Source organism: Helicoverpa armigera, chromosome 19 (assembly GCF_030705265.1).
Source record: "Helicoverpa armigera isolate CAAS_96S chromosome 19, ASM3070526v1, whole genome shotgun sequence".
In the NCBI taxonomy this organism is placed as follows: Eukaryota; Metazoa; Arthropoda; class Insecta; order Lepidoptera; family Noctuidae; genus Helicoverpa; species Helicoverpa armigera.
This window is the reverse complement of record NC_087138.1, coordinates 5,314,450-5,327,380: the sequence shown is the minus strand read 5'-3', so window position 1 is coordinate 5,327,380 and position 12,931 is coordinate 5,314,450. Positions and strand designations below refer to the sequence as shown.

Here is a 12,931-nt window from a genome sequence, read left to right as displayed (position 1 = left end):
ATAAATCGGTTATTAAAATCGACCGCATCTTCGGTTTTATGAACTTTTGACGTTGCCTATTTAGTGCACATGGTTAAATAGTTACTTTTTTTAATATACCTCGCATCCGCTGCAAGCAAAGGTTTATATTTGATTGAATTTACGACTGTTTTCATTGCGCGGTGTTTTAATATAAATATGTTCGCCGTTTCCTGTTGGTTAATAACAAAAATAATATTTATTAAAAACAATTGGTGTAGTTATCCTATTTTCTGGAACTGGTATGTATTTATTATTGTAATGTTTTAGGTTTGTTCAGTCTACTGGGTTTGTTTTGTCGGCTATGAAGATTAATGAGCAACAATGTAAATATGGATGGATAATGAGAAAGTTCCTTGTATTTTAACTCCCTCTAACTAGGGTACATGGTTTCTGTTTTTTCTCATTTATTTTTTAAATCAATATAAAAAAAGTCTTTGGTAAAATTACCTATATTGTTTCAAAATGCTTTAAAATGAAAAGCAAAATAAACAAACACTGGTCAAAGGTGCTAAAGAGAAAACCAAAATTTTCCGCGAAATCAATATAAAAGCGGGAAACCAGAAGATAACACGCTTCCCCTAATTTAAATTTTCTTTTATCTTTTTAACATTTATTAAGTGTTGATAGTTGCCATCACATTTTAATGTTTTATCTACATTCATTGAAGTGTAACTGATCCATAAAATTTTACAGTCATTTCCGAAACTACAGCAAAAATTATTCAAAAATATTTGATTCGATGAAAGCAGTATGAAAATGAATAGTACAAATGTATGTTAGTTTGTCTGTGTGTATGTAAATCGTAAAACCGAGGCGTTAATTGATGAGTGTCGTGGAGAGCGGTGATACGCCCTGCGTTTGACAGCCCGACAACTAAACGAATTTCCTATACTAATGCTGGCCGCAGAAATAGCTTAGAACATTCCTAGTACTCATTACCGTCAAAAATATTACAACACGTACAATATTCGGTATGTAGGTAAGTAAGTATGATTTTTTGCTGTTTTTTTGCACGTTGGTATTTTTTTAAAAACTTTTAAGAAAAAAATAACAATCACATTACGTATTAGCTAGTATAATATACATTTATAAAATTATGTGCTACATTCAAGTAAAGAAAGTAAAATTATAATTTATATAACTGATTATGGGTATGGATCATTCAAGTGCCTTAACTAAGCTCTCATCGAGACCGAATATTGAAAATAAAAAATATTGTATCGGATAACGCTGAAGAGTATTCTTACGAAACGAAATATTAATGTAACTAAACTCGCATAAGCTTCACAGGCGCATAAAAAGTTCATTAAATTAATTTCTCAAAACATTCCCTCATTAAGAAGACAAAACCTCCCAATTAAATAGTCCCGAATGCGCTCATACTTTATTTCATCCATCCAATCGTATTTCTCCAAACCTGACTGTCGTTAACAAATTGACAAGTTTTTATTACTAAAAAAACTGGGGATCATTAAATGAAATTTAAGAACGGAATAAACAGTGTTCCGAAGCCAAACGATTTCGACAAACAACAGATCAATTCCCGTTAATTTACCGCCTACTTAATTTTTAAATTTAATTGCGGTAATTTCGAAGTCAATTTACTTCACCAACAATACTGTGGCAGTAAAATTTTACCATTGTGACAGTCATTGTAAAGTTTTACCGTTTGTTACACGTTTTTTACTTAAAGAGATACCAATTATGGTTTGTCACTTGAAATTAGTCGTAAATGAGAACGTACAGGTGAATAATTGGAGCCTTATTTATTTTTGGAGAGTTAGCGGCTAAACGTTTAGGTATTTACGTAACAGGTACTTAATATTTTGTAATGGTAATGCATAATGAATTGTGTTAAAATTTAAGGAATAAAATAGCTTTGAGGACACGTAAATGCATGGTTAACGAAAATAAATTAAGAAGGTAGGTACTTTATTGAAATCAGAGATTGAATATAATACCTACTCCTTTAAAATAAGCGAGTTTAAGTAGGTATTTTTTTTTATTACGCAAGTATTCAACTAAAGCGCATAAGTAGCTCACATCGTAAATTCCTACCCTTTAATTTTTAACATCAGTAAATTATAAGTAGGTATTGATGAGGATATTCAGTTCATATTAAAAAATATATATTTGTATATCTATATGAAAGCGAGCTAAATTTTACCTACTACTACCTACTGATATCCAATTGACTACCTACACGACTAGAAAATCTTCAAAAAGTAACTCTCAATCGACGTATTAAACAAATAATTAAATAAAGATTTACCTACTGACCGCAGACGCCAAATTACGACCAATAAGTTCGAACAAAAAAATCTCAAATCCAACGTACATACAATCTATTGAACTTTCAATAAATACATCAAATGTCAAATAATATGTCCAGAGTCCAGTAATTCAAACAGGTTTCTATACAAGTCTCTTACAATAGTATTGCATAGTAGGTATTTTAAAAAACATGTCGCCACAAGAAAACTTCTCGTAAGCGAATACAATGTGATAAAAGGAGATTCTCACGTATTTTTTTTGTCCACCAATTTTTTACCGTTAAAACACTGTGCAGGTTGTAACTAGTATTGAGAGTTGAAAAATATTATGCAACTGTTATTATGAATATTTATTTGAGAGTTTAGTTTACTTCAGTAAATCTAATTGGATGTTCTCAATCGATGATAACACCGCATTTTGTCATGGAAAATAGACCAGGGTAGATAAATACCTACAGCTAGAATTAAACACCGGTCTCGAATAACGAAGAGCAAACTAACACATGACATAAGATACCTTCAGAAACGAAAAATATTCATGACAGAAAATATTACTAAAACTACAAATAATAAACAGTTCTTTACCTTCAGGTGCATTACCATCATTCCTTCTGCTTTTCGAGACATCAGAAAAAAACAAAGTGCGACGAAAACTTATAAAAAATTAAAATAAACCGTAATAAAAACTAATACAACACGTTAAATCGTCCGATCACACCGTTTCTTTGGCATTATTTTCACAATCATATATCTAGTTCAAAACGTTATAGTCACAAAATAAAAAATAACACACAAGCAAAAATATAACACAAAATAAAAACAATAGTCCAACACAAATATTTCGCAGTAACGTTCGAGAGTTCGTGCGAGCGGTCCGCGATCGAACGCGTTCGGAAATTTCAAATAAGAACGTGATACACGTCTTGTGAACGCGCGGCGCCGATACACAATGCTGCCAGATCGAAGCGGGTCGACAATACGCGCGCGCTACAATACCGCCCCCCGCCCCCCGCCCCGCTCCCACGTGCGACAAGGACGCACCGACCTAATGTCACTGCCCTATGAACAATGCCGTCCTTCGGAGCCCAGTGCTCAACGAAAATGAATCAAACATCATATTTTGACCACAGTATCGTCATTAACACATCTGAATCTATGAGACCAGCCAAAAATTCAGTGCACTTCTATTCATGACAACGCTTACAATCAATTGTCTATGCGGAATAACAGCTTTCATCCCGCGGAATCTATACAAAGCCGTTCAGCCCATCCTTTTCTAGCGGGCAATGTGTGCGTGTGGACGAGCGCGCTCTCTCCCGCTCGAGCGCGGCCGCGGCCGGCTAGGCGAGGTTTCATCTCGCTCTAAGCTCCGCCCTGCGAACGTCTTTGAGTGTGGCGATCCCCGCACAGTGTGCGTACCGCGGTGAATAGCCGGGCATTGTGAAACCATTTTCGCACACCACAATGAAACTCAGGTGGGTGTGCGCTCTATGAGGGCGTTTAAAAAGTCAATACAATCTCCGTTACGTTTGTATTTGTGGAGAAAATTTTCTTTATTCACGAATGTTGGAGGATCTAACTGGGCGTGTTATTGTACCATTGTGTCGTGAGGCGTGGCCACAGGAAAACGTTCTATTGTGTGCCGGTTGGATTGTGCGATTGGCGAGTCTCTATTGTTGTGAGGGACAACGATTTCCCACCAAACCTGTAATGTGACGCCGAAATCGACCGAATATTTTATGTCACCGACTCTTTTGATATTTGCATACGTAGCAATTAATCAACAAAGCATTCATTCAGTCAGTATTGGATTACAAAGAGATAATGTAAAGCATAAAATATATGAAAAGTTAAAATGTAAATTTGTTGTGAATGTCAATGTCGCAAGTTCTATTTATACGGCGTACGATTTTAGACTAACTGTAACTGGGACGTAGTTCAACGTAATCCCTAAAGATCTCATCCAATTTCACGTTTTCTAAACAATTTGGAGTAAGCACAAAATAACTGTTGATTCGGGTTGATTTTACGATCAAAATCAAGGAAATCAAGACATTTTGTAACTACTGTGTCAGAATCGTGATCATGAACGGTTTAAAAACGTTCAACTATCGAAATGATTGTTTTCTAATCATGACATGGGAATCTTCGTCGATTATAAATCCCGAGTGATTACCTACATACATGTGAATAAGACAGTTACTCTCAATGGCTCAAAATCATGAATATTCAAGTTACGAAGTTGATCGCATAATTTCGTGCGACCGTGGCGTCCCCACGTAGAACTTTTGAAACGTTATCTCTTTAATTACTGTCTTTTATAGTTGATTGACTCTTTATTATAGTTCAAACACAGTAGTACCTCACTTTACGACACATAGTTTTTTTATTATACAATTTAAATGTAATAAAAATAAAGATTAGAACGATAAAATGTAAGCAAGCCATCAAGAAGTAAGATATTTGTGTAAATAATGTAAATATGTAATATTAATGAGTCGGTGCGTATGTTTAGCTAATTAGTGTGTTAATAGACGCTTTCCCATGTGATCAAAAATTTCTATTAATAAAAAATAAAATCTTTATTGAGTAATTTGTTTTTTGGCGTCTTCGTACTTTTTTTGGACCACTGCGCTTATTTTATTTTGATTTTACACTTAAAAAAATAACGGTTTGAGGTATTAAATTGATTTATAGTAAGTTTAGATCGGGTTAGTAACTAAGTTAATTTAATATGATATTCCCACGGTAAAATAAACAAGAAGATCGTTTCAATTTCCTGTGGAACAGTAGCGCGACGGGCTTTAGTGTTAAATTCACTTTCTAAGATAAAAGCCACTTAAAGTTATTACCTATTTTACATGTCTTGTTTATTACTTGATTTTTGCTTGAGAACCGAGCTGTTTTTAATACTATATAGAACCTACATTTACACAATAAGCACTGTCTAGGAAGAAACACCCTATATCTTATCTATCTAGTTACGTATATGAATTAAGGTATTTCTAATACATAAGACAAGATAGTACGAAACCTTTTCCACCTACATAAATTCTGTCCTTTGTAAAGGACAAGGAACCTTCCTTAAAGGACAATGTGACCCACATAGACGCGCACGCGTGTAAGAATGTGTGTCTCGGGGGTGTCCCCCACCGCTAGGGGGGTATTATCTCCCGGAGTATGAGGACTCCCCCCTGGCTGTGTTCCAAGCTTTTATTAGCCCCGTACGGGGGAAAATTGCTTTTTGTTTGATGATTTGTAATGAGTATTTGTGTGTTGTATTTAGGTTTTACTTTATAGATGAATTTGTTTGGTTTTTGTGCTGTTAAATGGGACGGGAATTGTATGACAACTGAGGTTTTAACAAAAAATGTGCTTAAAATTCGGGACGTAGCTTTTTCAGTAGCAGCAAAAATTGGTTATATTAGCAATATAGACAAGTATGGATGTAAATGGCATAAGTGATACCTTAAATAATTGTATGCATTGGAAACATAGAACCTACTGAATTCCAATAGGTACAATTAAAATAGTATTCAATCCACAATCAGCATAAAAAATACTCTTCTACTTTGCCTTCACATAAACAAATACATATAGTAATACACATATCTAGTACCTAATAAGAGTAGCGGCCTATTGAAGATAATTACCAAGTTTCAGGTAAAATTCCCCCGTTGTCCCCCTCCCCTTTGTCCCAGTAATGAAGATTATCGACTAAGGAAGCGACCGAAACCGGGGGAAGGCAATTACTTGATTGGTTTTTGGTGTTTTGTTTATATACTGTATACTGAAGGAGTGGGGTTGTTTGTATGGAACCCTTATTCCTTTAAGTTCACCAGTTTCAAAGATTATTTGCCCGTAAAGAGATTTCTGAATTTTGATAATGTTTTCTTATTTCGTTTTGGTTACCACGTTCTGATTATGGACAGACGTAATTATTTGTTGTTTTGTGGTGTGGTAAAAATGGGGAATTGTGAAACCAGATTATTTTTATATTAACTATAAATAAAGATTAAATAATCCGTCGTAGTTTTATTGATCGTAAATTAATTTTAACACAAAATAAAAATCTCAAATCTTGAGCGAAATCAAGATTTTAATCTGACTTATCGATTTTATTACTTCACCAAAACCTTTAATATTCGAAATAAAAATAAAAGACGACTGATGAAAATCAAAACACGGTAAGTGACAATAAATAATGTTAAAGGATGATTAAGAAATTCGAATGTCGAATGTGAAGCACGAGCGAATCCGAAGTTAGCCGAACGCCAAAATTTAAAACTGGAAGCTTCACCTTAACCGATGTCAAGAGAGGGCGCGCTGGCTAATTGGCGTCACTTAGCGCGTCCGCGGCCTATCTATTTAAAGATCTTTGCCTCGCTTTGAATCTAATCCGCGCGAGTCCATGTCTCATTGTGGCATTTCCGCCTCTGTTGCGCTCAATGGTAGATGTTTTTTTGTTTAATTAGTAAGTTACTTGAGACCGGTAGCTGATTTAAAGGTATTGTCCGTACTTTCAAGAAAATAAATACTCTGTTCTTTAGAACTTTAATCGGTAGGTTTAAAACGGGTATTGTCTCGACTTTACTAGCTTTTTATGTTAGTGACCGTCCTATCAAGTGTGTTTGTGTTTCTCAGTGGTAATTTGTAAGTAAATGCTGTGTCATTTCTAAAACTACACCTCATAACACATACGAGTTACAGGTCCCTACAATTTAGTACTCATGTTGAAGTATAACATGTAATATAATTACGTTGTACGGTAGTATCTAATCTTAGAAAGTTAAGTCATGTAAGTAATTTAACTAGTCGTAGTTATAAACAGGTACCAGTTAAGTATTTGCCGTATCTATAATTAGCAAACTTATGTGTTAGGTGTCTTAAAGATAAGTTAATTTTATTAATTAAAACGGTAACTCTTCGATTATAAATGAGAAATACTTATCAGTGGACAGTAAAATACTTTTCACGGTTGATCTTATCTGTGTAGTAATATTTCTTGTTCTGTCTTTAGACCTGACTACAGTAGCCAGGTTTGTATATGTTTCCTTTATTAAAGTTTAATTCACCCCTTATTCTAAATTATACACAACACATCAGTTGGTATGAAGCCCCTTCATATTTTCCACATAACGGGTTCATTTTCACCCTTCCGTTTGGGTCCCCATAACATAAAGTTAGTTTGATGGGAAACTTACTCTCTGAAGGGGTTTTCCATGCGGTTTACTTTTATGGTGGTATTATGTTAAGGAATTAGTTGAATTGTGTTGGGGTATAGCGCCCTTTTGATCTTCGGGGTAATAGGTAGGTATTTGATACAGCGATTGAGGTTTAATTTTGGACTTATTTTAAACTGTTGTTGTAAGTTCTTCACTTTGAGTAAGACTCTCCTAAGACCGTAGCGTTTTATAGATATTGTACATTGATGATGTTACACACATGTCCATTGAATGAAAGAAGACTACAATATTATTATAACCCGTAAATCTGTGTTAGATTTTTTCGGATTTCTACTTAAAAATGTTTAGAGCCAATAATATAATTAAATAGCCCATATACCAAACAAACGTATGCCCGTAACCAAAAAGGTTTTCTATAACCTAATTTTACATTTTGTACCTTCTTTTCAAAATGTATTTGTACAGATCTGTCAAGGACTCTAATAAATTAAGATTTGGTGAATAATGTGCCTATATCTTACAAACATAATTTCGTGTAACACACATAGATGGCCCACATACAAATGAGAATACACACATACAAAACATAACACATCATACGATATGAAGAACCTTTTATGAAACTTAAGGCTTTGATGTTCCACTGCCGCCTTTATAATTAGCTCGTTATTAAATTCCTTGAAAGATTGTTTATCTTACATTTGATACTTAGATAATAAGTGATGTTGCTATGTATGTATTTTAGTAATTAGAGGACAAGTGGGTTATACATGTGACGGTAAAATAGAGAAGGAAAATAAATATTTAAGACTCATGTTAACTAGAAAACTTAGTAAACACGCTTGGAGAAGAACCAAAGATCTAGACAATCTTATAAATATATTTTTCTCCTAAGTATGTGTTTATCGCTTCGATTCTTCTCTTTTAGCCATCTACCACCCACTACCGTTCCTTCCAACTCATTTATATCGTATGACAAGCCATTCATCGATCTTTCATCTCCCATAGGTACTAGGAATATTATTTGATAATTACTTATGTCTTTTTTACCAAAGACATTAACAAAGATGTTTGCTCACATTTACTTAATTCAGATTACACAATCAGCTTCACAAACCAATATTAGTTCACCATCTGCAACTATTTAACATCAAGTAACTGGTTAATTAGGTACTGCGTGTCCACTTTATTAATTATCTTATCTGTCATCAACTCCCAGCCAGTTAGCGTTGACCTCTGATGTCCATCCATTACCTCAGCCGAAGAGACCAACATCAGTGGTTCCCATGACCCAGTGTTGACCTTACAAAACGGTTAGTTAGGGGAGATGTTCCCAAAACGGGTAAGCTAAGGGAAGATGTTAAATAAAATAACCAAGAACATTACATGCGACTTGTATTTGTACTCATAGGGTTGTTTATATAATAAACTTTGGAAAACATAAGATAGTCTTAGTAATCTTCTTCAAAATTCAGAAAAAAAATCAAAAAAATAAACCCCTTCGAAATACCCGCTTTGCCCTCGGGGGGGTCCTAAAACGGGTAGCGCCTTTGGGCAAAGCAGGTAATGAATATATGTGATAAATGAATTAGAAAACATATCTTAGCCTCCTGTTATCCAGGAAATCTTTATCGTTAATTGGTCTCCTTAATTATGTTAAACAGTTTTCTTATTTTGATCAGTCTAGATCACTTTTTTACTTTATTAAATGTTACATTTGAAATTATAATCCTACCAGCAGATAATTTTGTTAAAAATCAGAGAAAACATATTTTAATTTCTTTTTCACGCTGTTCCTGTACTTCTTCAGCTCTCTGTGGCTTCGTTTGTCTTCGATTAGCTTTCTGTAGGATCAATTAGGGAAGTGGCCCCTTATTTCAAATCGGGTAGTCACCCGTTATGCCCCTACCCGTTTTGCCCAAAAGCACGTTTTAAATTTCAACTACCTTAACCTTAAAATAGTAAACAAGGAGACCACTAAGTATTCACAATTAATAAGCATATAACATGCAAAATGATAATACAAAACTGCGAAAACCGTATCTTGCACCATATTTGAGTAGTCAGCACTATCATAATCCGATTTTTTTTAGTAAATTCTGCAAAAAGCTTTTTTTACATCTAATCTCGAAAACGCTCGCTCTAGGCGCGGGAGCCAACTGACCGTGATCGGCAGGGGGGTAGTGCACCGCTCTACACTCACAGGTTCACACTAAGACCTATAATATACGAATGGCAAAGCCTACCCGTTTTAGGAGGGGTACCCGTTTTAGGAACATCTCCCCTAATTTATTGAAAAATGAATACTGCTTGTTGTAAAATGAAAGTGTATGTTTATTTTATTGTTTGCAGTGAAAGTTGTTGGTCTAAGCCTGATTTTATCATTTTAATGGAAAATCTATGTTCTGTTGATTCTCCTTGGTTAAGTGCTAAAGGTAAACACTTCATACAATTTCCTACACCTAGGAATCTAATGGGACGAGTTTTACTTCACAGATTTTATTAACTTTCAAATCCTATTTACTTAGGAAGAATTTTATCTGATCGGATTGACTTCTTAACTTTCATTAAAAAGAAATAACCACAACTTGCATTGAAACATCTCTCACCAAGATCAAGGGTGACAATAACAAATGATTTCTTCTAAAACTTAAAACCAAGAAAACAAAACAAATCTATTGAAAGCGCACATCAATTCCTGAAGCATTTAAATAAGGTAAGTAGGTATACTTTGACATAAAAATGTTTGTAGTAACACATCCAAATGGACCATTAGCCGTACTAATCTCTATTTGTGGGCCCTCTGCAACATTACCGCTGTTTCGGACTACATTTTGCCTACGTCTTGGGTACCGTGCGATGTTTTTCTTAGTTTTTTCAAGGTTAGAATATCTTTAACATTAGGACGACAGGCACCCAGAAATAGCTAAGGAAAAGATATATAGGTAGGTACCAATATTCTTAACATAATATAAAATAAATAAAAATTACAGCCACAGAGATAGCTACCTATCAACGATTAAGAATGGGATGGAAACTGTATTGCTCTTGCTGATATTTTTGTGGCTAAAAAGACAAGAACGAGTGTCAAATTTCTTACTTCTTTAAGTGATCCACAAGGGAAAAATGAAGGGGTTGGCTCAATAATAAGATTGTTATTTCTATGTGTAAAGCCGGTTTCTGTCTACGGAACCGCTACCCTCATACCGAGACACATCTGACCAAATTTTAAACGATGCTTTTACGGAAAAAATAAGTAGCTGCCATTTCCATTTGGGGCGCTTAAGTGGGCGCGATCTTTTTTTTTAATTTATTACCAGTTTACTTTCTGTTTTAATGTGTTTTTGGCTTTTAAAAATCGTCTCTTTCCCGATTTGATTTTGTTATATGTTTACTATTAAAATTGTGTTTTCCGACGGACATGTCTCTCTTTGAGTTTAATTTAACGTACGTTTTTGTAAATTAACTACAAAATATATTTAGAAAGCTTTTAGGTAAATGTCGCTTTCCTGCTTCATTATCGATCACAACATTCAATTACTAGTAGTCTTTAATTATCATCAGCTGAAGTTGAACATAGCAGAATTTATCGTCGTTTTTCCTGTAACACGAAAATGCCAAATAAAATCTAATGTTCTATAAAAAAATATAACAACGGTTGGGCGGCGCGCGTCGCCACGACAATAGGGCATTGTGTGGTGGGCGTGGCCCATTGTGCCAGCCAGCCAATCAGGGCGTTGTATTCAACAATAGCGCACCGAATTGGAATGCCGCGTCACTTCTATTGTCGGATTGGCGATGTGCGCGTATTGTTCCGCGTTTAAATTTTTTGATTTGACATTTACTTACCACGTTCTGTTTGTGAGCAGTCGTACTTTCAAATTGAGAATTATTTGACGTGACTTGTGTAATGTTGAATTAAAATGACAAATTATTATTCATTCTATTGGTATTTTTATTCTTTGGTCTACTTACCTACCTACAAAAAAAATATCACAGCCAAATCTAGGCAGGTACCTACCTACAGTATCTAGGTATAGGTATGCAATTCTAATTAGGTACCTACCTAGGTATTAGGTAGGTCATTTTCATGCATAAATTACTGCGAAACTAATTAGCCATACCTACTTAGGTAGGTACGTACCTGTAGGTAGGTATTTACACATGTAGGTAGGTGGATACCTAACCTACCTCACTCCTGTCATAAAATTCTTTAGAACAAACATTGCATACCATAATCTGCATAACCAGCATAAAAAATACACATGCACTCGCATACAAGTCAAACCAGACTAAAATTCCTAAGAAGTACAAACAAACTAAAAATATTCATTGATAAAATCAACATTGCCTACAAAAAGTCCTAATAATAGTGCCTGCATACATTCTGAGTTAACGCCTGTCCTTTTAAATAGACTATCTATTTATAGAAGAACATAGAAACACGCCTAATATGTCCTCAGCCTAACAAGACAATAACCCAAGGTTAACTTACGCGTTTACGTTACATCATCATACAGTTTTTTGTACTAAGTAAACGCAAACGTCTTTATAATACCAATTTAAATACAGACTCATCTCTTTAAAAACGCGTGAAATCGTGATAGTTTTTTTTTTTTCCGCAAAACTCATTCAAGCTACAGACACGCAAGACACGTTTAAGTTACACATCCCAATAAAAATGTTCTAAAAACAAACGCAAACGCAAACTGCAAATAGAATTGCGACTCAGACTTGAAATCCGAACGCGGGTCAACGCGTTTACGTTCGGTTATCGAACGATTTTCCTCGTAGAGTGAACGTAAACGCGTGCGTTGAGGTATATTGGCATATGGAGTAACGATGGCACTCATTAAGAAGTGCAATAGGCATAGTATCTGTGACCGGATGCTGGGAACAGGTGTCGCTGACTGCCCGACCCTGTACTAAGAGACAAGCCGATCGATGCTTTTTGTTTTTTTTTTGGTTGCCTGGTAAAGAGGTTTTAATAAGTTGTTTGTTTGTTTGTGTGACTTTTATAGAACGTAGAAGGTAGTTAGGTACATTGTTAGTCAATTTATATATTAACGTTGAGGTAAATCGACACATTTATTGTCGCTCCCAACTCCGCACCTTATTTCTTATGTTAGAATTTCTGACAGGTCCTTAACTAATGTCTATTTAAAAAAAATATTTTTTTCTTGTACAGCGAATTTGGTTAAGGAACGACGCAGTCTGGTTTAGAAATAAATTGACTGCAGTCTTTGCAATCGAACTGTTTTCAATACCTTATACCTATTTATTAGTCACGTTTTACATTGGTTATGATATAGTAGGTCAAATGTTATACCAAAGGCATCAGTTTGCAAATTCTTAGGACCTAGGATTTAGGAAAATAGAAAACTCTTCAACGATTTCAGATATAAGTCCTACAGTAGGTAGGTAGGTAGGTTTGGCATGATACAGTATAAA

General features: G+C 34.8%; 1 protein-coding gene across 2 annotated transcripts in view; it reads right to left on the bottom strand.

Moving 5' to 3' along the window:
• Nucleotides 1–12,931, bottom strand: part of LOC110372961 (transcription factor SOX-5) — a 265,683-nt gene that overhangs the window by 95,364 nt on the left and 157,388 nt on the right. The window contains exon 1 of one of the 2 annotated variants that reach the window (XM_021330011.3): nucleotides 2,880–3,284. The exons of the other annotated variant lie outside the window; for it this stretch is intronic. The gene's annotated coding sequence lies outside the window, so the exon portion shown is untranslated. Of the gene's footprint in view, nucleotides 1–2,879; nucleotides 3,285–12,931 lie in introns of those variants that run through there. 2 annotated transcript variants of the gene reach the window in all.